Source organism: Pezoporus wallicus, unplaced genomic scaffold (genome assembly GCF_028554395.1).
Source record: "Pezoporus wallicus isolate ANWC-B61680 ecotype Strahan unplaced genomic scaffold, APGP_CSIRO_Pwel_v1 contig_3847, whole genome shotgun sequence".
NCBI classification, from domain to species: Eukaryota; Metazoa; Chordata; class Aves; order Psittaciformes; family Psittacidae; genus Pezoporus; species Pezoporus wallicus.
The window spans coordinates 1,225,600-1,252,932 of record NW_026639842.1 but is presented as its reverse complement, the minus strand read 5'-3'; the positions used below and the strand labels follow the sequence as shown (position 1 = coordinate 1,252,932).

Here is a 27,333-nt window from a genome sequence, read left to right as displayed (position 1 = left end):
TCCCCAACTGTAAAATGGGGAAAAAAAAAAAAGAAGGTAAATCTTACGCAGTGCTCTGAGCATAAAAACATTCAAGGCTACAAGATCCTCAGCCAGGATGGCTTGCAGAAAAAAACACTAGCCACTTTATCCAGCTGCTGCTCACCACGGAGTACTTACCGCTCTTCTATCCTTGTTTTCTCAAAATTGACTGTAGAGGAGGGACACTGGGCCATGTTGGTTGTGTATGCTGTAGGTACTACGGCAGCTCTTGGCCAAGCTCATTTGCTTTTCTCTACCTCTTCACTTAGAGTGGATTATTGTAAGCTTTTCAAGCAGAAGAGACATGTGATCTGTCTCCCTTAAATTAATTCCTGTAACTTGCTCAGCTGAGGTTTGTTTCTGATTCCAAAGGCCATTTCCTCCAAGGATTCAGTTATCCAACACCTACCTTGAGAGCCCTCAGGCTTAGGACACATTTCTCCTTAGGATTGCTTCTCTTTGGCTTAAAAAAAAGGCTCCCCAGGGAAGACCCAGGTTACCTCGTGTTGTCCTCAAAGTAAAAGATAGCCAAGATTCCTCATAGCACGCTCGGTCTTTGTAGTCAGAGCTTGATTTAGGGAAAGAACCTATATTTGGGGGGCCTTACAGGTATGTTAGATGGGAAGGCAGCTAATTGAAACGTGAAGGTCTGTTTGTTGAGTCAGTAAAAATATATAACCCTTATTACTCTTCTTTACAGTCTTTTAATCTAGGATTTAGATTTGTTGTGAATTAAATGTTGACATTTCTCTAGTGTTCAACAGAGAAGCTGAAACTGCTGCTACCTCCTCCATCCTCAGCCCATGAGTATTCCATGTGTTTGAGTAGCTTCATGTCATACTCAAGGAATTCAGTAAATGTGTCTTTGATCAATCCCTATGGAAGAGAGTAAAAAGCCACTTAAGCCACAGGCCAATTTTGCCATGGGATGATTGTATGCAGCTGGTCTGTGTGAATGGAGCAAGTCCAGAGGAGGGCTGGGGCACCTCTTGTATGAAGATACGCTGAGAAAGTTGGGGCTGTTCGGCCTGGAGAGGAGAAGGCTGTGTGGAGACCTCATAGCAGCCTTCCAGTATCTGAAGGGGGCCTATAGGGGTGCTGGGGAGGGACTCTTCATGAGGCACTGTAGTGACACGACAAGGGGTAATGGATTAAAACTTAAACAGGGGAAGTTCAGGTTAGATGTGAGAAAAGAAGTTCTTTACTGTGAGGGTGGTGAGGCACTGGAATGGGTTGCCCAGGGAGGTTGTGAATGCTCCATCCCTGGTGGTGTTCAAGGCCGTGTTGGACAGAGGCTTGGGTGACATGGTTTAGTGTGAGGTGTTCCTGCCTGTGGCAGGGGGATTGAAACTTGATGATCTTAAGGTCCTTTCCAACCGTAACTATTCTATGATTCTATGACATGGCAGATTGGAAGCTAGGCTTGTAGTTTGTAATCTTTAGCACTTCAGATAGAAGAACCTGTCATGATGTCTATATTAGATGCATGTCATATCATGGCTGCTCTTCAGTGTTTACTGTATAGGTCAAATATGGCCACATATTATATGGCAAATACTACCCTATGGATTACACATTAGAATTCCTATCTGAATAAGAGCCAAAACCGCCATACTATAAGCTTCAGAGAGCTGAGGGCTCCTGAAATGCAGCCTGGGACTTGTCTCAGCATTGAGTACTAGGGTGACATTTGCTTCAGCAACCCTTGTTGACTTGTTTCTTCCAAATCCAATAATTCAGATTTGTTCAGCCGCTGCTGCATCAGCATTGCCCTGCTGCCAGATACATGACTGGCAGCCTCATGGGAAGCACACCTGAAATACTTTGAGCAGGAGTGATTCAGGAGCTGGGCACTGGCCACCACTGGCTTCAGCAGCTCTTTGTGGAGCAGGTGAGAGTAATTGCTCAGTAAAATGATTTGTAAGACATGGTGTCTCACTTTTGTGCTTGTAACAGATTTTGAGTATACTTTGTGGCATGATTCCCACCCTGTAAAACAGCAGTAACAGCACTTTGCTATATTATATATTTTCTATACGTACATTATAATGCTTGCTAAATCAAACACTTCAGTTTTATTCTGAGGACAGTTCTGCTTCTTAGACCAGAAGCAAAGATAATATGCCAATGCTTTTAGCACTAGAACAATAGAAAAATAGAAGCAAGAAATAAATAATGTCTGTTATATTTATTGGATGGAGCAATGGATGGAGAGAAAGTGGTTTTGATGAAAATGATGGCAAGTGCGAAAGTAAAGAGCAAGCAGATATAATACACTGTATTGTTTAATGGTTCTGTAAAAATGGATGAAACTTCAAGTTGATGTAGTAGCATAATATTGTGCTTGAGCCTTAGAAATCATGGAAAACGCTACTATGATTTTCAGATTAAAGGAAGTACTACATTAAACTAGCAAATTTTGAACTTAGTAACTAAATTAATGTTACTTTGAAATTGTGAAAGAATGATGCAAGTAGCAGCATCATCTTCCTCAAGAGAAAAGTCTTCCTTAAAATGTTCACCAAGAGACAGCAAATCTTGCTAGCAATTGTCTACCAGTATTCTACTACTATTCCTTCACTCAGAGTGGATATCACTTTTCTGGGAAGGCTGAAACACATGTTGATTTATGTTTGCTCATTGCTCATTCTTTTTGTCATGACATCAGAAATTCTGTTGTCGTCGGGGAACTGAGGCATTCACTGTGATAAAATCTGGAACTGCCCTTAAAACTTCTAGAGAGCTGAATATTGTTGTTTGTCCAGAAACTGCCAGGTTTTAGACTTCAGCACAGAGGGTGCCTGTGCTATAGAGCATGAGCCCTACACCTGTAAACACCCGTTTGGGGTTTCTTTCTTAGTGTAATTAAACAAGGGATGGCTTCTTCAGTTGGATCTGAATACTCATCTTTCATGAATGACTAGACAGTACTTTAATCAGAATGTTGGTGGGGTTTTTCCATTTTAGAAAAATTAAGACTTTATGAACTGCTAAATAATATAGATATGATATCTTTTTTTAAATGAGTTTAAGAAACTTTCCTGGTGTTGCAGCAAGTCTGTAACACTGCCAGGAGTTGAACTTGGACATACCTGCGAGACAGACCTTCTTAAACAAATGCATTGCTATACTGTTGAAGCTGGCTGACAGCAACTGGCCATGGATTGTCATTTCTGCTTAAAACAGGAGTGGCACATGAGACAGGACACTTAGTACCAAAATAGTCAGTGCAGTCTTCCTGCAGCTTAGGTTTTCTATCTCTTAGACTTTTAGCAGATTCTTCTAGAGTGCTTATCAGGTCAAGCAGTCTTTTTTAATTCTTTCTCAATAGTTGGACAGATTTTACACAAGCTTTTCCTTTTCTAAAGCAAAACAATAAGAAAAAGTAGACAGAAGAAAACTTTCTACTTAAGATTTTAAGTTATTAAAAACAGTGATTAAAAAGAAATGAATAAATGGAGACAGTATAATTACTTTCCACATTTACTCATGAAGCTTACTTGAGACAGCAGCTAAACCATTCCTGATAAAAAGAAGTATTACATTTTTAAATAATCAAATTTCTTCCCAATATGTATTTCTGTTGCTTGCTTTTTGATAGGTATTAGCTGTAAAACCACAAATCAGTTTTATTTTTTATTCCTTATAATTATCATTTTCCTGTTCGCTATATGCACTAAACCTTCTAACCAATTTTGGGTCATTTAAAAAATATTTGAAATGTATTCATTGGTATGCTTTAAAGAAAAAAGTGGGCTTTTTGATATGCTGGCAAATGCGAAATAAAAGGAAGTAAGAAACACCAAGAAAATCAGGCCAAGCACAAATGAAATGTCCTGTATCCCTTTCCCACAACTGCAGGAAACAAGGATAACAAGAAATGCTGAGGATGTTAGAGGGGTGGTCTGTATTCCATGAAAATTTATAGCAAATCAACTGAACAACTGACGAGGCTCTTGGTGTGGGAAAATGAGTAGAATAACTGAAGTCAGCACAGCAGTACTCTGGTACTGTGGCTAAGTCAAACAGCAGCAAGCAGGTCATGAATGTTGGAGGCATCATAGAACTGAGAATACAAAAATTGTATCACCGTGATGAATTACCTGAAGGAAATTAAGTGCCCTTGATGTTTCCCTTGTTCTTTCTTTTTAAAAATCAAGACTTGCAGAAAAATATCTACTTCAGTAGAAGTCGTCTGACTTTTTTTAATTGGAAGAGAAAAAATCATGAATTCCACTACACCTCCTGGATGAGATTTAGGAAAGGCAAAGCTGAATTTCATTTGCAAATTTTCCTAGTGATAATGCATCTCGTGTAGGATTTTGAGTATCTTCAACCTATTTGTAATTAAAGTAGATCTGCACCTTGTAACATCTCAAAATTGTTAGGAAGGCATTTCATAATGTGAGTTACATTTTAGCTGTTACTGTCGACTTCAATCCCTTTCAGAATTACTAAAAAATCCATTTTTAGTAATTCCAGAAATCCATTTTCAGTGTTTTCCAGGTAGTTACTCTATGCCAAGCATTTTTTTTTCTTTCAAGATGAAAAATTGAGTGTCTCAATTTTTTGTACAGTTGTGTATTTATCATATAAGTAAGTCCAATGAAAAATGCATATAATTCTTCATGCCATTATATTATTTCTTGTTTCACCGTCTGCTACCTCCTTTGCTATAAAAGTGCAGTCTCTTTGTAATACACTTTAGATTTTTATTTTTTTCTTGAACTGAGTGAATTAAAGATACTACATGAGGGAGAAGCAATTTATGTGATGTGGCTACATTCTTAAGCTGCAACAATGAGAAATTAGTAGCATTGCTTTAGGAGTCTGCAGTCATTTTGCTTTGATATGATTTGAAGAAATTTATTGCTTAAACTTTTGTTCTTCACATACCACAGAAATTTAATAGTATGGTTCTGTACAGATTCTTGACTGAATTATGACTAGATTTGTTCCGTAGGCTGGTTTACTTGAATATATTAATGTATAGATATCAAATATAATCTATTTATTTGGCAGGGCTGTACATGTGTATTTGATTTACATTTACAGAGCCAAAATCCTACAATAAATAATAGAACCAAACTATTTACATAGCTTTCTTTTTGTTTTTTCTTATCTGCATAAACATTATTGCAAGCTCCTGCACTGATACATGTGGTAAATGGATGTTTGGCATTTTGTATTTCTCTACCATTTTATCTGCCTGTTTATCCAGCCACTTAATCCAGCATCTCTTCCAGAACATGCTTATTCATAAAAGCTCTTGACTCTTGTGGGATTGAGACTGGAGGGCTGTAGGTAGTGATGAGATGTGAAACGTCCAACATGGATCTTTAAGATATCCATCTACCTGCTTTGCTGCTCTACTGAAAAGAGTTTTTATTCATCTTGGTTGTTTCGAAATTAGTTTCTTGATTATTAGGAGAGAGAATATAACTGGAGCTGAGAACTGAACTGAAACTTTACTTTTCCTAAAATCAAATTCTTTAGAATTCATACCAAAACTTTTGATTCATGTATTTTTCCCACATGAAGTCTTTTAAAATAATTTCTGTAATTCCTTGGATAAAGTTCTGGTGCAGGATTATATGATTCATGACAGTAGAGTAAGGGAAGAGCAGGAAGAGAGATGGAGCCTGGAGATTAGTCTTTGCTATTTACAGATCTGGGGCAAGCTCTTTGACCTTTGAAAGACTCAGCTCCCCCTGCTTTAATTATGGGCAGGGTTTTGAAGATCTTTGAAAGATCTAACAAAAAAATCCAGCTTCTTTAGGATACTAGGAACTACACTAGGGAAAACGAGCTACTCAGTCATCCAGTCTTAGTATCTTTTCATGAAGGGTTATCTATGCGCTTGGAAATAAAATACTTTTCTGGGGTTTGGGTAGTGCTCAGTAACTTAGAGCTAGCTCTGTATCCTGTGGCAAATCCAGTAATGAGTGTATTGGTCAAATACATAGATTTATGGTCTGAACTGTGGGATTTTGTAGTGGAACTGGCTTATGGCCATAAGCTGCCTGGTGCAGCAGTGGAGGGTAATGTTTTCTCTTGGAATTGGTCTGAGTCATACCATAGAGTATATCATCTGCTAGCTTCTACCTGTGTGCAGCTCATGTTACCATCCCAATCATCATGCTGCTTTTTGAGGACAGTCATGCCATGCTGTCAGCAATGAAAGCATTTTGCACTCCCCCTCTTGTGGAGACCTGCCCAAGGAGAGCTCTCCATCTTAGGCCCTGTCCTTGTGAGGCCTTTTCTTCACCAGGCACATGTAATATGAGCATTTCTTTTCATGTTTGTTGTTATGCTCTTGTGTGGTGGTGGTGGGCATCTCCCAACCATCTCCTTCTCTCTCAGAATGGTTTGGACATGCCACCTTCTGTCCTGGTGTAATTCAAAACTGCCTTATGCTATTTCCACTGCTTTCTTAAAGTGCCATCATAAGAATTGCCATCTTTTGAGTTTAAAATGTTTCACATTAAGCCCATTTATGTTTTTGCCTTTAACAACATATTTGAAGTATTGAAGAGTTCATAAGCTCTTTAACTGATCTTTAACTAGCCCATGTGTTAGTCAAGTGCCCTGGTGAATCACACCTCTGTAATACAAATATCAAAAGTTCCTATTTTAACTCAGATAAAGATTGCAAATACGAAGCCAGTGACCTTACAAATAGTTGTTTTGAGTTGTGTATCTGCAATGGTCCATAAGTGCTTGTACAGAAGAACCTACATACACATTCACAGTTGTTAATCTCTTTATGTTGGGTGTTTGGCAATAATGTAATTGAGTTATTAAAATTAAAATTATTTGGGCTTTAAAAAAAATTAATCTTAGCATGTTTAATAGCACTGGTACATACTTACATACCGTGAAATGTGACCCCAGCTCCCACTGTACTACGATCCACCTCAAGCAATGGATAACTATCAAAACTACACCTACCTTTCTGACACTAGCATTTTATGAGTCGTAAAAATATTCTCTGTCCTCCCTTAGGACAAACCTTGATGCTAAAACATTACTTTGTTAGCAGACTTCTGCCATTCTGTTATACTTTTTAATGCAGAGCCAGTAATGTTTGTCCAAATTCACCGCCTTTAAAGATTTATCTTGGTGATGTTTAGCTCGGCATTGCTTATGCAGAATATTTGTGTGCAAACATGGCACACAAACATTTCAATGTTTTGTTAGTGTTCAGTACTTCGAAGAGTTCCCTTGCATCGTTTCACATGTCACTTAGTCATAAAACCCCACTTTGAATATACATTGTGGGAGCCTCAGAAGAGTGTTAATTGTATGCTGCTGCAGTGGTAGCCAGAAGGTCAGGATCTAAAATGAATATATTTCTGAATAATTCCACTTTTATATTAAGGTTGATTTTTCATGGTTACTACTCAAAGTATCTTGCTAATTTATGGCTAATGTATTACATATTTTTCCTGTAAAACCAAGGAGAGCTGTTCCCTTCTCCTTCCAGACACAGGCGTGCTATCTAAATATTTCTACATTAGAAATATTAAATTAATTGGTAGATTCTTGGACTCATCTCTATTGTGTACAGAAAATCTATTAAATTAAGAAAAGGTTTCTTTAGAAGGCTGTCTATACTTGAGATTTTTAGGTGAGATTCATTAGTCTTTTGATGTTATCTATGCATTAGAATGCATTTTGAAAGGAAATTTAAGTAATATATTTGCTTAAGGTAGATGTTGTGTATTAGCTGAGTTCCAATACATTTTTATTCCTCTTTGGAGAATAGTTGAGTAAAATTGTCTTTGGATTAAACAGTTTTTGAGGTCTTTTCTGATAATATGTATAGAGAGGATTGAGAGAGAGGTTACCAAAGCAGTAAGATTTTTTTCTGGTTGTTTTAGAAGAAATCCTGGCCTTAATTCAATTAGAAAATTATATTTTGTAAGGACCTGTAAAACAAACTAAACTAAAAGATCACCTACAGAAGGGTTTGTATGTCCTAGGGCTCTAGACAGAGCTGTGGAAGCAGTGAGCTCCTATTTTGCTCATGCACCTTCTTTTCTAACTCTTTCTTTCCTTTTTTACGTGGCAAGGCAGCATTGTCTTTTTCTTTTTCCATTACAAATGTTGAAGTTCCTTTTTTCCAGCATTTCTTCTGTTAGATGAGCAGCAATAAAGGAGAGGAATAACATCCCTTCTCATATCCTCTGCTGCCATTTTTTACTGGGGAATAGTTTTGTTTTTCTTGTGCTCATTTTTCATGGGTATTAGCTTGGTCCATAGTGTTCTTTAGTTTGACCTTTATTTTATGTTTTGTTTTGGATTTTGTCAGAGTGATGATACAATTTAAATGTAGTTCTGTAAGGTTATTTTAATTGAATGTTTGAGTATCTTTATGTGCCTCTGTAAGGAAATTAGCTTGATCTGGAGCTTGGAAAGTCTGTCCTATTTGATTTCATAATTAAAAAATAAAAGAATATAATCTTTTACTGAACAGATCTCAGATCACAGTTCATTGGCTTTTGGCTTTAGGGAACCTCAGTGCAGCCCTGCCCTGAATTCCTGGTCTTGAAGGGTTTCTTCCAAACATCCTTTTATATCAAAAAATGGTAAATGACATAGTTCCAGCTCTGGGAGTCACAAGCTAACCTTCTCCTATAGGAATCTGCTTTCGAGTCAGGACTAGTTCTTTTTCTTGCCTGCCTACAGTAGCCCTGGTTTAGTGCTGGACTGTATCACATCAGACAGGCCTATGAGGATATTGTTAACTAGCTCTGCCGTAACATCTCCATTACTTTCATGCCTTCACGGTTTCTTGTCTGGGGGATTGGTTTGTTGTTTGGTTGGTTTTTTTTTCTCATTTCAAATCTATTGGAGAGGCTGAAGAACAAAGGGTTGAGGGCTTAGAATATGTTCCAGGTTGAGAAGAGTTACACTGGCTTAATAACACAGGGTACAGGTGTAGTCTGTTCTCTGCTCTCCTCATTCTTCTGATCCATCTGTATTGGTGTATGTTCCATTGTGGAGGCTGTTCAGTGGGACTGTTCTCAGTTTGTCTTTGCTTAATGGAAAGAAGTTCTGTTTATGTAAGCTATTTTTGCTAGCATCCATGGTTGCTCATGAGAAGGAACAAGCTTACCATTCTCATTATACTTTCAAAGTAGCAAAAGTTTCTATTACAGATCAGTTTTTATTACAGCTGTCCAAGAGTCATACTCTCCTTATATCAGGGAAATACCACCTGCTAAATGACAGTGTACTCAAGCAAAAACTGTGTATATGTGTGTCCTAAAACCCATAAAGGCAGAAACAGGGAACAATCTATCATTTAAGACATAAGCCAAGACTGATTTTTTTCAAAAGTCCGTCAGACTTTGTTTTGAGATGTAGCTGATTGTAAGAGCAAGCCTTAGCCCTTGTCTGTAACTCATTGCTTGTGACAAATAGAAGAGAAAAGGAATGACTTTAGGTGAGGTTTGCCCATGGGTCTAGCCAAAACCTACATAGAGCCAGGCAGGATGGTTAGCAAAGGCAATATTTGAGCTGGGTTGTAAACCTTGAAAAAGCCGTCATAAATCATAATTAAGGGTTTTTTTGTTTCCTTTGTGGTGTAACTCTTCAGAGATGGAGACTGAAACTGTTTACCAAAGCCCATTTTTTTTTGTCTTCAGAAAAGTGTTCAGGAAACCTGAACTGGGGTTTATTAAGCATATCTGTGAGAGACAAAAGAGGGAATTGTTGGTCTCCAGGCAGCAAGTGGCATTGACAGGCTGACTAGTGTGGCCAGAAAGGATATTTAGTTTCAAAGGATTAATTTCTTTTTTTTTTTTATCTGAAGTCAAGCTTATCTGTTTTATGCCTTATCTAATTTAACTTATGAGAACTGTAAATTCAGCTATGTTAAGCAAACAATAACTGTAAATTCAGCTATGTTAAGCAAACAATTTATTTTAATTTCATTTTCTCTTTGTTTTAATAAATCTTGGTTTTGTTAGGATTACTCTTGTATGGGTAATTTAATACAAGTGTCTTCAAAGAGTAAAGAAAAATCTTTACTTTTTAAGAGAGTAGCTGAAGGGGAAAAAACAACTCTGGAACTCCTTTTCATTCCTCTTTGGGGGTTTGGATTATAGTGTTGCATGAGGAAGTCATCTTGCTGCAGAGACAACCCAAAACCTGAAGACAAGATAAAGAGTTAACAAAATTTGAATTTTAAAATAGTCAAACTCCTATAAACTGTAAGACTACTGAATAGCATAAAGAGGAGTAACAGGTCCTGCATGTGAGATTACAGGGAGTGGGATGGGGATGTGTCGGAAATTAAGTAGTAAAAAATATTTGGTTTGCGATATATATTAATATGAAATAAGAGGAGAAATGATTTTTGTGTTGTGTTGTTTTCTCCTTCTTTTACAATTTCATAATAGAAGATCAAGAAATCAGATGTTTGAGAGTAGCTTGTAATTTTATAAGGTATAAATAGTGTTTTCAGACAGCCTGCAGAATCCACCATGGAGGTCATATAGTTAAATATAGTGGTTCAATTTTCAAAAGGGGCTTGATGATATAAAGGCTAATAACAATGGCACCAAAGCATGCTTAAAGAAGGGTAATCAAATCTCATGATTTAATATGTAAGTGCATTACCTGTGAGCATCTGGAAAGACCTCCTTCCTCTCTGTCACCTGCAAAGCCTTCTGCAATTAGTAAGGTTCATTGTGGATATTTGTATTGTCTAATTTTTTTGAAACATTGCTCCTAGCAATCATTAGGGATAGGATACAGTCTTCTGTATGTCATCGTATTGTATCAAACACTTGCATGGAATGTTGCCCTGCTTTTCTGTGCTGCCGTGTTGAATGGCACCAGCATGGTCTGAAACAAAAGAATCTGGGGATGTGCTGGTGCTGCTAGCTGCAAAAGCACAAAATTGCCCGATCCACCATCAAATAAAAGTGAGCTTGAACAGTTTGTTCATGTTACTTTGGGATTTAATTCAATTACTTTGTAAATCAGTCGTTAATTCATGCAAAACCCCCTGCATTTATGAGCAGTAGTAAGATAAGAACTGAACGTATAGAAGTACACAATTTCTTTTGAAATAAAAATGGAAGTGTATTTTATAGCTGATTTTGGCTTTAATTTTTTTATTTCTGAAGTTTGCTCTAAGTAGCAACTGCTGAAGTTAAAATATTTTATTTCAAATGTAATGTGAGGAATATAGAGAGAGTTGAATCATACGTGAGTTGCTCCTTTGTAAGTAAAACCTACAGGAAGGAATTTAGATACTGTTTCTTTTCATTTAGCAAATTAGAAAAAGTAACATGCTTTAACAGGTAGAAGAGCCTGCTGTTAACCCTCAGTAAATCACAATGAGAGGTAAAGATGGCTTCTGAGGCTGAAGGTTTGAATTACAGTGTCAGATGAATCCTAAATGCCCTGAACTCCTTTTCCAGCACTTCTCTAAAGAGGAGTTGCTTCTGAGCAACTGAGGGTGACTCCTGAGCTGCTCACTGGCCTGTGGAATGCAGTTCCACACGCAGCTTCTCTGGGAAGCGAGGTTGTACCTGTGGTTTCAACATCTCCCTTATTTATTTTACATTCCAGTTCATAACTTTCCATGAAGGCCATAAAAGTCAATGTCAAATTGAAAGAACCCTTGTGGATAAAGGCATTTACTTTAAATTGTTGAATACAGACATCAGCATTGAAACTTTCCACTAGTTAAGTTTGCAGCATCTTTTTATTGCACTTCTTAAACTGTTCTGAAGTAGTTGCAGGCAAAGCATACAGAAATCGAACTCACACCAAATAAATTTGATTAGCTGCATGCTGATAAAGTCAGGAGGGTGAGGTGACCATTCCAGTAGTGATATGGTGTAGACAAAGGCTACAAAGTTATAAAGAGATGAAAAATTTGTGCTTTAGCTTAAATGAAGATACTGCTGATCTGAAATAAACAATCTTGTGACCGTGGAGCCCAAGTTAGTAAAAGTTAGCCTCCTGAAATAAATAATATGCATTTTCTTTCTTAGTTCAGTTTCTACTTGATCAAGGTATTGTTGTAAAACACTGAGGAAAATTCTGCAGTTACGCTTTTGCAGTTTCATTTTGTCTGGCTAGATAGCCGCATTTATAAAAATTACACTTCTTGTAAGAAAAATGAAAAAATGTCTTACACTGCAGTTTTTTTCTGAATTAAAAACTCAATCTGTCAAGAAAAAATTAATTCAAAGGATACATTATTCATGTTGAAAATCAGAATATATATCAGGAATTGTCATTAATCAGCCATTTTACTAGAATTGCAACAATGTTACTAGGGTTATAACTGAAATTTCTCTGTTTCTTTTTATTTTTGAAGAAATAAATACAGTTTTTTAAGCCTTTCTCAATGAAAAACACAACTGCATTTTTTTACTTTAAACAGATGGGGTAAATAAGATATCTTCGGTTACACAAAATTGTCCATATGGAAACTGAAAACATATTGATGAAAATTTTTATCCAAAAAAGCCAAAATATCAGGAAAATCACTAGTGTGGTGGCTAGAGGCCCTTAAATAGAATGTAAGAAATTCAGTTTCCAGCAGGACTTTAGACTAGGTAAGTGTAGGCACTTGTTTAAAAAGATGGCCTGAGTGGAGCGCTTGTGATTTAAGTCCAGCCACGTGAACCAGTTGTCCTAATCTCACTTTATCTTCCATGGAGAGAAATGGTTAATTTTAGGTCTTAATTCATCTGACCTATTTGCGATGTCTGCTTCACAACAAGATGAGTTGTTGCACTGAGTAGATCATGTCAAGTGTGAAAGGAGCATAGAGTGATTAGCTCAGAAATAGATGTCTGCATTTAATCCAGTTTTTCCAATCTCTCTCATATAGGAGGTTGCATTAACAAAATAGCAGACTTGCTGTAGGACGCTAGCTATATAGCTTGGGGCTTCTAGTGTTCACCTGTGGTGCCCGACACTTCAGATGAGGTGAAGGGACGTTCCCACTTACGTGTCAGGTAGAGCTGGTGTATTTCCACAAACCATCTTGGTACCAATAAAGCAACATTCTTCAAAGGAGAGAGCTTTATTAGAAAGATTTTCAGCTCAGTGTTCATTTTTACTCTAGCGTAAATATCTACTTCACTGAAGGGATCATAAAGCAGTTGGACTAGGAGTAGACAAGCATTTGGCAGCCTTGCCAAAAGTAGAATAAACATTTCTTGATTTGGGGAGATGAAGTTTCAAATGTACTCTTCTGAGCAGCCATGCTATGGAAAGAATATTCGTTTGTTTGTCAGTGTTATTTCCTGTTCTTGAGTTGCTTAATATGCTCTCATTTTTGCAACACGGCACACAGGGAAAAGAATTCTTAGTTGAGTGACTCAACTATATCACAAATCCACTCTTCAGAAAACGAAACCCCAGCAAGCATGCAGTTGTGGGTTGAAAATGCCTAGTTGAGCATTTCAGCAGGTTGGGGTGAAAAATGCTTTTTGACTGGAAAGGTTTGCATGTTTCCTTGTTCCCTGGCTGTAGCTACCAGGAGTCACTGCTGTGCAAAAGGGGGTTTTAATGAGGCTTATGCTTTTTCCTTTGAAAACCAGATTTTCAGCCTTCCCAGAGCATTTTAGGGGTAAATAGCCACTTTCTTCTCTGAACAGGTTAGGTAACTTTTGTTGGCCACATTTTTTTCCCCAAGTAATTATACTTTAGGGGCTCTATATTACAACTTCTGCCTTGAATTGTTTTTACAGAGGAACTGGCAGTGCTGCTGAATGAGGTTCCTTGGTGCTTTCCATTCTCCGTTCTCTCCTCAAATGCTTATGCATTTATTAAATGCTGCCTGTTTGTCTGTTACCTAGCATAGACAAGCATTACATGTTGTCATGTGTTGGACTTTTTGGCTAATACTGAATAATTTTTCTGGGTGGAAACTGCTAGTAAGAAAATAGTGTAGTTGTTAAATCTGTGTGAAATAGTTGAAAGACTATTTGTAATGTGATTAGTAAGTATATCCAAACCAGGAAGTACAAAGAAGGGGAAAAGAAATGGAAGTGCAAATGTAAACTGCCTTTTTTTTTCTGCCTTTTTTTTTTTTTGTCATCCTCTCTTGGTATTATGTAGATCCCCAGCCAGATGGCTACTGGCTATAAGCTGTGTGTGGATTCACAGGATTTTAACTCCTCTGTTGGTTTCCCATCTGTCATAAACTCAGAAGCTGCAATCCAGAGACTGACATGAATGTCAGTGTCTTCTTTAGCACACTGAAACAGTTATACTCAAAGGCTGCAGGAAGAGCATGAACCCTAACAAAGACAGGGCAGTGTCTAATTTAACAACTGTGCTGCTAGGCTGGGCAGTAAAATTTCTTGCGGTCAGTTTAAACTAGTGCTTTGAACCATGGGTGACCACTGCGGTGGCAGCAACCTCAGACAAACACTGCCTGAAAAGTCTCACCAAAAGGAGGTTTTTTTTTCCTGTTGTTGGAGCTACGTGAAGATTGTAAACCCACAGTTGGTTTAGGTAGGAAATCTCATGTCTAAAAATAAAATAGCAGATTATCTACATGAGAAAGAAGGTGGTAAAAATCAGAATCTCTCAGCATGGAAGAATAGATGTGAAACAGCTAAAAACAATACTATGGTGTCTCTTTACTTCAAATTCAGGATTCCCTAGGATTTACCTTGAGCATATATCATCACTTGGAAAGACGCCTTTTGTGTTCTGTTCATAGAGGTGGAAGTAGTGAAAAACATCTCAAGATTTTATGGTGCAGAGCAGAACAAGTCATTGGTCACTTCAACTGTGGGCACTCACCGGGGTCTCAGCATCACTGAAACGAAGAAACCTTGCTCCTAAAAATAAGAGGCTCTCTTAGTCATGCTTCATGTCATGTGATGTCATACTCTGCAAAGCAAAATGAAAAATTAAATTAAACCTTTATGAAATAGACATAAACAGGTGAAATAGAAATAGGGGCTGAGCACACGCTAAACCATTTCAGAATGAATTTTAGCACATAAATGTGTCAAAAAGAAATATGTGCGTACACCTACAAGGAAATCACTACTGTTATGAAGTCTCCTCAAATTTAGATTTGGTTTTCTGAAATAACTCTACTTGAGAATAAAAGTTACGCTCCTGCAAGAAAATAACTACTTTCGTAAGGAGTCGCTGTCAGAAATCAAGCAATCTGGTAATCCAACTTCAAAAACTCCCATCATGACCAAATTAAGCTCTCCATTTCCACTATGGGTTCGGTTCTGTAGGACAGAGAGCAGTTTAAGAGGATGATGAAGTGTTAGACTGTGCTTCAGGTGGTTTCTAGTGCTCGGTGAGTTAAATGCCTCATTCAGCATCAGGCGTCACAACTGGAGTTGTTCCAGGCAGTTGTTTTGACCAGAGTGGACTCCAGGTCTTCAGCCTCAGTTGAAAGAACACCATGTGACAAAATAAGGTATTGATTGGAAAGGCTGACAGAAGGTTAGCATTTTATTTCCTTTATTTCCTGCAGAATATTACGGTGTAAATCCAAGCTTCAAGTCAACAGGCTTGCCCTTTGTTGAAACACCATGATGTTATGATACTCTTGCTGTTCATTTTCTTTGGGTTAGACAGGAAAGGTTTTTTGCAGAAATCACAACAGGAGGCTGTATTTTGTAAATGACATTTTCTGAAATTTATGTTAGCTTGATTGTAGGATTAGTTAATTTTCTTGGGCTTTGACTTCTCTTGGTAGCCACAGGGATGTGGCCATTCAGTTATGTCCTGTACTTTCAGGAATTTCCCTCAGCCTGTAGGGCTCTGTGTCAGAGCTCTAGCTCATTCATCTGCATTCAGGTTAAAGGTGTAAGATAAAGCCCCAGCCAAATGTTGGCAGTAGAATAACTGAAATAGTCTGAAAAATGATGTTTTACTTCTTCTGACAAAATTATTAATCTTATGTCCTTGTGTCTGAAGGAAATGAGAAGAGTATGGTTCTGTTGCCTTTAATAAACCTCAGCCTAGATAATGATACAGCAGGTAGAACTGTTGAGTGTTCAGGAAGTAATGTCCTCCCTAAAAGGCCTTTGTAATCTGCTCTGTGTCATTGCCATTGTAATCTATGCTTGAAGAAACAGGTTTCAGATGCACCTGCCAGAGAAGAGGCAGAACATCATGTTGCAAGTGAGAAGTACCAGAATCTGCAGAGCTGCAGAGGACTCTTGTTGCTCTGACCTGCAGCTCTAACATACGCCAAGGATGTGAACATGAATATAATAGCAAACCATTGGTCAAAATGTTTCCGATAGAAGTAATACGGAGCAGATGTAAAATACAAGAATCATGCTGATGTGAAATGGATTTTCAGTATCAAAAAAGTGCATAATTCAGTTCACCCACATGTAGTCCTGGAAAAGCCATGAGAAGAATTCTCTATGTTAAAAAATAAAGACATATTGTAAGTTGGCTTCAGGTAAGAGGATGAGAAATGAGAGGTGGAAGCTTCTAAAAGTCATAGATAATAGAAAATGTATCAAAAGAAATCACACTAGAGCTCACACCAATATCTTTGAAAGAAACAGCTCAACAAATTTGAGACTGCATAGCATGTACAGTATTGAGAAAAAAAATCTATGCCAGAAAAATACATTTGCCAGCTTACCCCCATACCATCAGCCACACCAAGAGCTGGTTAGAAAATTAAGTGGTATATTCCTCCTGTATTCACTCATGTCTCTTTTAAACAAGGAAGGAAATGCTAACCTACAGTGGTAGGACATAGTTGTCTTGATGTTAGATGTTACCAGGTTTGCTGAGAAACTGATGTTATCTGAAGAATGGCAGTGCAATTTCATCACCCAGGCAGTTTCTGTGAAAGATCTTTATTTCTTTGAACAAGTTTTTGGCTTTTAAAGTTTGTCTTTATAAACTTTGTGGGTTTGAAACCTATGTTTTTTATCATTTTTCCACATTTTATTCGTCAATTTTTGCTGCAAAGATAAAAAGAAAAGGGTCATGATTATACTCAGCTGTTTTCCACTTAAGGATTTGTTTAGTTATGAATGCAGTTGTTTATTACTGTACATTGGCTTTCATGAAAACTGCTGTTCTCGCATGTCTGTTAATTTTCCTCTAGGCAAGCTTAATTCTTGTCCAGACATGAATGTTTTAGGGGGAGAGTTGAGGGCAATCTGAAGTAAGAAAGTGCAAACAATATAAATTACCTGCTTTTGAGGTATATTAAAAAAAGTGACACGTTAATGTAAAAAAAACCAAACCAAAATGGACCTTTGAAATGAATAGGGATTAAGGCTTCACTGAGAAATGATGAGAGACTTGGTTTGGGGCAGGATGAGAGGCAAGCTTTATTGGAATGCGTATAATTAGTGAGTTTGAGTATTGCCTGTGATGGAGAGAGCATATGCTCCAGATATACTTCAGAGTGTACTTTTAAGCCACATGTCTGTGCCCGACTTAGGAAATGCACTCTCTAAAAAACAGAAGAAAACCAAACAAGATGAGGACTTGGGGAAAGGCTTCCAGTTCTACAATATGTTATTCTTTCTGTTGCTCTCGTTTCGATAACTGTCCCGCAGCTGGGGGGCCATTGCATGAAACTTTCAGGTCTATTATTTCTGACATTTGTCTTGAATTTCAGAAGCAGGATCTGAAGCTTGGATTTTAACAATTTGATCCTCTCCCTGCCTTAAACTGTTCTTTGATGGATGCTGTAAGAGTTTGTAAGCTTTGGCAGTGTTTATCTTTTGCTCATCTTACCTGCATTACAGATCAATGTATTTTAATTCTGTAAGTTTGGAGTGTATTTTTGAAGGTTTCCAAAGGTGAGCCCAGGCATTTGGGGCTTGAAGGAGCTTCAGTTTGGAAACCTTAGTTGGTTAAGAATTGCACTTGCTTTCTTTATATAGTATTGGCTTTCCCTGAGGTGATCACTGACAAGAGAGTCTCCTCTGGGCTAACATTGCTCGTGGCCTGACTTCTGGAGAAGAGTGATCGTGCCTGCATAACCAACTTTCAAATAATTCAGTATCTGAGTAGGTTTGGAAGTTGTGTAGTTGTGCTTTTATTTATAGAGAGGGAGAGGCCAAAGAGAATAGCTTTGAAAGAAACAAGTTCAGGCAGTCTCCATTTTTGTTAAGGAGCAACAAAAATTTATTCAGCTGCCTTTTGTCAATAAAAATGCAGGCTGGTGGAGGAATAGTTTTTACAAACATCTAAGGTTTAAGTCCTGTTGCTACCACCAGAATCATTATCTGTACTTGAAAGATACTGTCAGATGCGTGTAGTTCAGAGAAAGAGAAGAAAATCCAGCAATTTGGAATCTTGTGTTTCACTGCAGAAAGTCAACATCAACTCTGTTTTACCACATAGCATATAGCTTACATAATCTGCAATGAATTTACCTTTTTTTTTCATGATTTAGTGCTTTTCCATACGTTCCTAATTCTTTGACCTGGAAAAATTATCTTATTGTTTCCTGTGAAATGGGCTTTATGTGGAATTACATTCCCTGCTAATATACCATGAAAAAAAATATTATTTTCTTTATGTCATCATACGTTATTTATTATACCTTAACTGATGGAGAAATATGTTGCATCAGTTCAGTTGAGGCTTACAGAAGAACCAAGCTCCTTAGCTTTCAGAACAGAAAGGAAGATGATGATCAAAAGCTTGTTTTTGGAGAAAGAGCTACTCTTCTTATTTACATTTCTTAGCATTTTCTAAGATGTCTTCCACCTCTCACTTTTATTAGAGAGAGTTGCAAAATCAAAGTTTCATCTGTTTATCATCCAAACCAAAATTCCAGCCCTCACTACCAGCCTTCTTTGGCCATGATTTTTTCCCTTTTTACAACCAAGTGAGCATTGGAGCCTGTCAGGATGCATAGCTGCATTAATCATCTCTGCTCACTACAGCCAAGCGAGTGGACAGGAAGCATCTATTTACTAAGGGTTAGTCTACGTGGGGAAATAGCCCAGACTGGTCATTAGGCATTAACTCCTTCAGTGGATTCTTCTCGAGCATCTTTTCGTGTTTTTTCTTTAGGCTGCTTTGGGAAATACAGAATTTGGTAGTGGGTGTAGTTAAACCACAGAAAGCCTGTATTAGCATGCAGCATGGGTTCAGAACGTGTTTCTGTCTCAATGTGTCACTTAATCTTCTGTAACTGACCCTCTTCATGCTCTTAGTCTGGGGCAAATGGAAGGTAAAACATGTTCGTTCAAGCCTCTTACATCAAGGCATGTGTAACTTGCTTGTGTGTTTGTGTGTCTGTGAATTCATACCAGGAAGCCAGTGTTGCTGACAGCAATTTAAGTGCTAGTATTATTTGTTATAACTCCCAAAGTAAACAAATCTGATGAAAACTCATTATTCTGCAGCCATGATAGGAAACAAGAAGTGTGTAGGATGATCTACATTGTGAGTGAGGCACCTATTATTTAGTGATGTAGAAGTTTGTCATTTTGGACCATCTTTTAGAGAGAAAATTTCTTTGAACGAAGATGAGTGTTCTGGAGATGAACAACTTAAAAGCTGTTTAATACCAGCGTATCATCATCCTGCAAATAAGGGGCTTTGTTACTATGGCAGCTAAAGCTTATCTTCATGAGAAACTTCCATCGCTTTACAAGAACAGTGGGTTTTTTTAAAGCAATTTATACTAGTGCAAGCTCCATTGCAGAATCTCTTTGTTTAGTGTAGCTTAATTTCATTAACTGTTAGCCAAACCACACTTAATTGTTTTTTGATTGAAATTTTGTTCATTCAGAAATTTTCTAAATGCATTAACAGTGTATGAATTTTTAGGGGTGGAATGGAATACAGTAGAGTAGAGCAGAGCAGGGTAGAGTAGGAAAGAAAAATCAACTCTTTCCATTGGAAGCGACCTACGATGATCATGTAGTGCAACTGCCGGACCAAAAAGCATTTTTTTGAAGGACAGTGTCCAAATGTCTCTTAAACACTGACAGGCTTGGGGCATCTACCACCTCTCTAAGGAGGTGTTCCAGTGTTTGACCACCCTCTCAATAAAGAAATGCTTGCTAATGTGCAGTCCAAACTGCCCCGGTGCAGTTTTGAAACATTTTCTCATGTAAACAAAACCTCATGTGGTTCTTAATGTTCCTGTAATTCTTGATTTTGGTAACTAGCTATAAAAACCATACTATTCTCCATGTATTTAATAGCTAATAAAATTGAAATATGAAGGAAAATAGTGCTTATTTTAAAAGATTAATGTGGAACCTGTACATGAAACAAATAATTAGCAGAAAATATGTGCTTCAACTTAGCTAGGTACATTCCCCAGAATAAAACATGATGGTTACCAAAAAAAAAGAGTAATGAACTGAAAGAAGTTGGTGTAGCTACATTGCTATTAACAGATTTGGCTCTTTGTTTTCAGCCCTTTTGATTATATCACTTTCTTTGGCAGCTGTGTTCATCTCCAGACTTACTTTGCTAGATGAAGTTTTATTCAGTGATTTCTGCCAGACACAAAGGATAATTTCCTTCCAGTTTTTAGGGTGGCATTTGTTTTGTCTGTGAAATTCCACTCTGGGGTTAGCTGGAAGGGCAGCAGAATAAATGATTATGCACATATATTTGTATCAGGTAGCAAAAAAAAACCCACTTTGAAATTCTTTGTTAGGGGCATATGGCTATTATTCTGTCTTTCTCAGCAGCTGTTGGTGTTTCATCGCAGGTTTTGTTGTACTCTGTTCGCACTGACTTACATTTAAGGCTTTCTTAGGAATTCTGTTTTGGGATGGCACCTCAACATTTGTGTCAAGTTCTCTCTATCAGGGTGAGTTTATTAAACAAGGAGATCCAGGTTTGGTTTCCAAAGAAAAAGAAAGAGATTTCTGCTGTTTGTATACTGATGATTCAGAATTACCAAGCTTGAAATTCAAGTATCATATGCCTTAGCCTCAGTGAAGGACACTTACTTAATCATTCTGAATGAAATACAATACAAATGAAGTAAATGCAATATCAGGGATTAAAATAGGGCTTACACGTATATGTAGTAAAAGTATTCTTGGGGCCTTTAATTCTGTACTGTCCTTGGCTCTGATTTCTACAGGGGCTCATTGCCATTTTGGAATGGCATAAGGTAATAGCAAAAGCTTTCTTGTATTCTATATACTGAGGTTGGAAAAAAAATTAAATTGCAGAGAGGAAGCAGCGGAACACTGCAGTTTTGTATTCACGTAGTCCTGTTTTCTGTCTGTACTGCACTTGATGGAGCTGTGCAAAACCTCGCTCAAAAAGTTGCATGATGTCAAGGTTACAAACCTAGCAATCAGGAAATGCAAAAGGTGGGGTTGAGTATAACAGCACGATTATTTCACCTGCACATGTAAAATATTTAGGATAATTATGCAAATAAACACCTCTTGAATAGTCTCTGTACACCTTAATATAACACTGTAATGAGAAGAGTTTCATTAAGGAATGACACGCATTCAGCATCCAAAAATCTTCTGTAGTTTAATAACTTCCAAGACAACAGCATGTCAGCATGAACTAATCTCTTAATACAAAAAGGCACAATGAAGTATTTGGTAACCTCTGTTAATTTGTAGTCTTAATTTTATGACTTTAGTTTAATTAACAAATTTTGCCTTTTTCAGCAACAAGCCTTTGTTGTATCTTTCAGCTTCATTAACATAGAATCATAGAATAGTTAGGGTTGGAAAGGACCTTATGATCATCTAGTTCCAATCCCTGTGCCATGAACAGGGGCACCTCACACTAGACAATATCACCCAAGACTCCGTCCATCCTGGGTTTGAGCACTGCCAGGGATGGAGCATCTACCATTTCCTTGAGCAACCCGTTCCAGTGCCTCACCACCCTCACAGTAAAGAACTTCTTCCTTATGTCTAACCTGAGCTTCCCCTGTTTAAATTTAAACCCATTACTGCTTGTCCTATCTCTGCAGTCCCTGATGAAGAGTCCCTCTCCAGCATCTTTGTAAGCCACCTTCAGATATTGGAAGGGGGAGATCAACATCATTGGATACCTTCTCAAGTTTTTCATTGTGAGGATGTGAAAGAGCAGTCAGCAGCTGAAAATTTACTCCAGAGCCCTGGAAAGTCAGCAGAAAGGCATTTGCTGATTTTAGTGGATTGGGATTAAATCCAGAGTAAATATCTAGTGGTACCAAAACACTTGCTTATTCTTAAACTTTCAAAAATGACTTTGTATGCCAAATCTTAATTTCTGGTAACCTGCAGTCTTGCAAAGGAAGGTCTTCTACTAGCAGCTAATCCTGGGCTATGTTCATAATAATGTATGCTCAGGAAGACAAGTGAATGATAAGCAAAATGTGGGATTAACTCTTGCCAAAATCTTTGTCTTCACCCTAGCATTTACTTCCCACATTTTTTGATCACTAGATCTGGAAGGCAGACCTGAAGTTTAACTTTCTCTTGTTTTTTCCCCCTTATGCATGACCTTTATTGCTGCCCAGTCTAAGCGTTTTCACGTGCGCCTTCCATATGTAAAAATAGGATAGTTATCACTGTTGCTCTCAGTTGTTGTAGGAGGGGAGCACTGAAGAGTTTACCCTCCCACTAAAGTAGTGATGAAATATAGGTTTAAACAGCAGTTTAAATTGTAAGCTATAAACTTGCAGAACTTCAGACTACAGCAAAGAGCTGTATAAAGTTCAGACACCCAAGCTCAACATAAACTTGCAAATTTGTAATCTGGATTTTAATAGGAAATTCCTATTTAATATAAGAACAAAGCATTAAACATTTGGAACTGCTTGTACTGATTATATGTACAGTTTTATGCTTACTATAAAAAGTTACACTTAAAGAAGGACTAGAGTCCATATTTTAATGTGTGTATAAATATGAAGCTCAGTCTGTGTCTAAGTTTCCTAACTCCCCAAACTCATCCAGTCTCACAGCATGAAAGCCACAAAAACTAAGACTGAGCCTAGCCTTTTCCTCCTGTTGAGCCTGAAATATTTTCACAGTGTAGTGTGAAAGAAATAATAGCAAGCCCCAGGGATTCAGGGCTGAAAGGCAGAAACTATCAGCTGAGCAGTGGCAAGGATCAACTTCTTAAACTGTCTTTCCATTGCAATTAACTGCATACCAAATCTCAGCCAAATGGTGGCTAATAGCAGGGATGAAGTTTAACCTGTTCGACTTTGCACTGAAAGGGATGAGCGCCACAGGTAGCCTCACAGTGAAGTACAAACAGAAGATTTAACAAGCCACTACTTGTCAGTTCTTAATTAGCAGCTCCCATCAGAGCAACAGCACCCAACTGCAGTACCGTCTGCTTCAGTGCAAAGTCCAATTCATTAGTCAAATTTTCAGAAGCATTGTATTTTCCTTGGACGATGGTATTTAGCAGCTAAAGTATGGCAAGATTTGACTACCTTTCACTTGTTACTGTCTGTAGGGATTGTTTCTAGCTAAACTTAGTACCTGATAGTATCTGCTAAATTCGATGTAAGCAGCAGGTCAGGAGGTTCCTTGGGCTGAATTCCTAGACGTGCTGCAAGGTGATTTTTGTTTATTTTGACTTGGAGTGCAGATTTCCATATTCACATGTGCTGCAACAGAGAGCTGTACAGCACTTGATTTGGCCAAGTGTGTGTCTGTCAACTAGTAGCCTTGCTGTTTTGACAGTAAGTCTGTTTTGCCACTGCTGTAGCATTGCCACCTCATGGCAGTGAGTGCATTGCTAAGGCCTTTGAGAAGATAAGCCATGCTGTGTGTATTCACAAGATAAAGGGCAGTTTGTTGAGCCTGCCTGTAAGCAATGTGGGTAACATTTAGCTCTCGAGGCAAGTTGTGTACCATAAAGCGGGATATTTTTCAAAATGTTGTACATAGGAAATTCAAGGGAAATTTAAAATATAAAATGTAGTAAAGCCTCACTCAGATTGCAGTGAGGAACAGTTAGAGAGTTGAAAATTAAGAAGATAAATTCTTTTCTTTGGACCCAGTGTAAGTGAGTGTGATGGAAGTGTGTGAGCTGGCATGTCAGCCACGCAAACCTCTCTTTGTTAGAACGCTTCTTATATTCTACAGGTCCCATGGATGTCTACAAACCTAAGACACGTCCTACGGGTATAAAATCTTTGATTTTTAGCCATCTTTTGTTTGCCAACCTTTCTTCAAGAAGCCACATCCTTCCATAAACTTCTAGCAGAACGTGACAGAAATGGCATGAAGCAAACAATTTTGTATGGATAGGGGATACCATAGCTTAACATGCATGATGGCTGTCATATCACAACTGAGAAATTAATGTTTGCTTCAGCTTTTTTTAGTTTTTTTTTGCAGGATGTTGAAGTAAATGCTATAATGAAAGGGGGGGGGGGGGGATGGGAAACATCTTCAAGCATTTATATGTAAATGTATATTTCAGTATTGTGGTTTTAATGGTTCTCTGGAGTTCTAACTTCTTTAAACACTGCATGGGTGAATCAGCCTCCTTTGATATTTAACCTCTAAGCCATAGATTCTTACGCATACACACATGCACTGGCTGTTTATTCTTGTTCTCCTGCGTTTGTGTGCGTGTGCACCCGCACATAAGCAAATAATCAGGAGTGATAAATATAGATTTAAGAATCTAATATGTCTCCCATTAAGCTTTAAACTGTTACTTGCTTGAGTAAGTTGTGCATGTTGAAGCACTGGGAGCATTTTATTGGTTGGAAGTAGCCCTCCAAAGCATTTAATGATCTATTAACAGTCTGATACAAGTTACCTGTAAGATTTTATGATAATATAGAAAGCTGCTCATAATTTTAGAGGAATGCAGGGGGGTAGACTGTTGTGGTTAGTTTTACCATGGAGGAAGAGTAACTGCAGTGAACAATGAGAAATGTGTCACAATCTTTTAATCTTTTTCTTTCATGCAAAAAGGTTCTATATTTCTTCTGCACCATGCAATTAAAAGATTAAAATAATGGTAAAGTGGTGTGGGCTTTTTGGAAAAATGTATCTATTTTTATATTTTGGGGAGTGTGGTGTATATTATATGATATTTCAATAGGGGAGCATTGACTCCTGAGTTTAACAAAAGTGCCCTTAAGTAGTAAACCAAAGCTATCAAAATGAAGCATGTATTTTTTTGAAGGCAGAACACCTAGTAAAATTATTGTATCTTACAGAAAAAGAAAGGAATGGAACAGAGCACGTGTGATTGCTGTGTCTCACATGTCAGAATTCTTACTGCTTTTAGTTCCAGACAGACAGGGGGAAGAGCCATGGCTGTGCCTCTGTGAGCAGTGGAGAGCAGGACCAGCCAGGAGGGGGTGGTTTGGGTGGGCATCAGCACTAGCTGTGCGTTGGGGTCCAGTCTGGTCCCATGGAGTGACCTCCTTGCAGCGGCTGGGGCCTCAGAGGTGCGTGCTCGTGCTGTGGGTTGGAGTTAGCCATGACACAGGGCATAGCTTTTGCGTGTGCCAAGCCAGCAAAGAGTGGTAAGGATGGGGCAGGGGTGGTCAGGAAATTTGCTCCAAAAGTGCACTCCAAAGGAAGCGTGGAGCCCATAGCACCTCTGTAGGGAGAGGCCCTCCTCTGACTGCTGGCACCCATCTTAGGTGCCGCTCTGCAACCACAGAGCTTCAGGAACTTGTAATTACATCAATCCGTCTTCACTCTCCCTCTCCCTGTCTGGGATGTGGGCTTCTTGTCCTGCCCTGGAGACATGAGAGGGAATTCCTTAGCCCCGAAGGTCAGCCCTTCATTCAGCTGCGCAACAGAGACATGGGGCCACGCTGTGGCAGCAGATGGGTCCTCCAGGGCCCTGCCTTGTGCTGGGGCCCTTAGGCCCAGGTGTCACAGGGGTGTGAGAGAAAGCCACCTCCCTTCCCCTCTGCCAGGCATGCTGAGTGTGGCTCTCACACGAGCAGCCATATGCCAGGCTGCCAAAAATAACGGTTATTTTTAAAGCAGCAGGGATAACAGGACCCACTTTGTTCATTGCAGAATAAACTTGAGAACTGCTCTGTTGTTTCACACTGATAGCAGGGTTGAGAAGGATGAGTGTTTCCTCCTTGGTCCTCACATGCGGACATGATACTGCGTAAGAGGCTCCGTGTCTGGTCTGTGGACCGCCGTATCAGCTAACAGCTTTTAAAGCAGATAGTTTATAGAGAGCTGGAACAAAAATAATTATTTCACTTTCAGTCAGTTATGTGTTAGGAAGGGAGTTTTATGCTAATACAATAGGGCTGTAAAGATTGTCCTTTTTTGTGTTAGTATCTAACCTGCTTTTGTGTTTTACATGTCTTTTCCTTAAGAATTAAATTCTATGAATAATCTTATGTTTCTCTTACAAATTAGGAGGGCTTTTTTTACTTATAATGGCCTTATGTTCTGTGAAATGAATGCAGAGGAGCTCACAGGGATGTGGTGTCTTTTCTCACTATTACAAATATAAGCTTTCTTTCTCTGAACCGTTCTCACGTGATGCTGTCTACTGGCTGTCACTCTTAGCTGTATGTCTGTCATATTACCTCTTATCCTTCCCTCAAAAATGTACTCTTGGCCTTTCTTTTCTGGGAGATCCATCCAGTTGCCCTTGCTTTAAATCTCAGTGGGAAGAGATTTCTAAAGCAGAAATATGGGGTCGATGTGTGGCCACACTCTGCCTCCACAAGCGCTGCTCTGTTCTGCCCTTCCCTGCTATCTCAGGCAGCAAGAGGTGCCTCACGCACCTGGATGTGCACATATCACTTCACATCATCTTTTTTAAAAATTTTTCTTTTCTTTTTTCTTTCTTTTTTTCTTTTTTTTTTTTTTAATGGGCTACATAATGTTAAGTATAATGCTCTTAAATAATTTCTTCTCCTTAACAATAGAAAGTTGTGCTTCATTTCATTACACCTGTAGAGTAAGTGAGAATTGCAGAGCTAATCTCAGTTCTCAAACTTGACAGCCCTCTGACAAGCACCCGTAGGTCCCATTAACTTGAAAATTACATTGCTGCAACTAATGGAATAGTCAAATCTGCTTAATTTTTGTGAATTTGAGAGGAGACTTTTAATACTTAAATTCCTGTCTTTAGCATTGCACAGATGGTATTTTTTTTTTGCATTTTTCATATTATTTTGGGTTACTGAAGTTAATATTCTGCTAGCTGCAGATATCCACGTGCATACCACGTAGTTCATCCTGAGGACAGAGCTCTAAAATAAATTACAGACCTTGGTAGCAGTCATAAATCAGTCATTTTTTTCATTGAGAAAGTGGTGGCACTGGAAGAAAGTTATTTAGTGATCAAAATGCATCGTTAAGCTTTTAAAAAGGGATTCTGTGCCTGTAGTAGAGCTGTAGGCGATTT

At 38.3% G+C, this 27,333-nt stretch overlaps 1 protein-coding gene across 5 annotated transcripts in view; it reads left to right on the top strand.

Annotated features, from left to right (window-relative positions):
* Positions 1-27,333, top strand: part of ZMYND11 (zinc finger MYND-type containing 11) — a 107,928-nt gene that overhangs the window by 17,990 nt on the left and 62,605 nt on the right. The window lies entirely within an intron of this gene.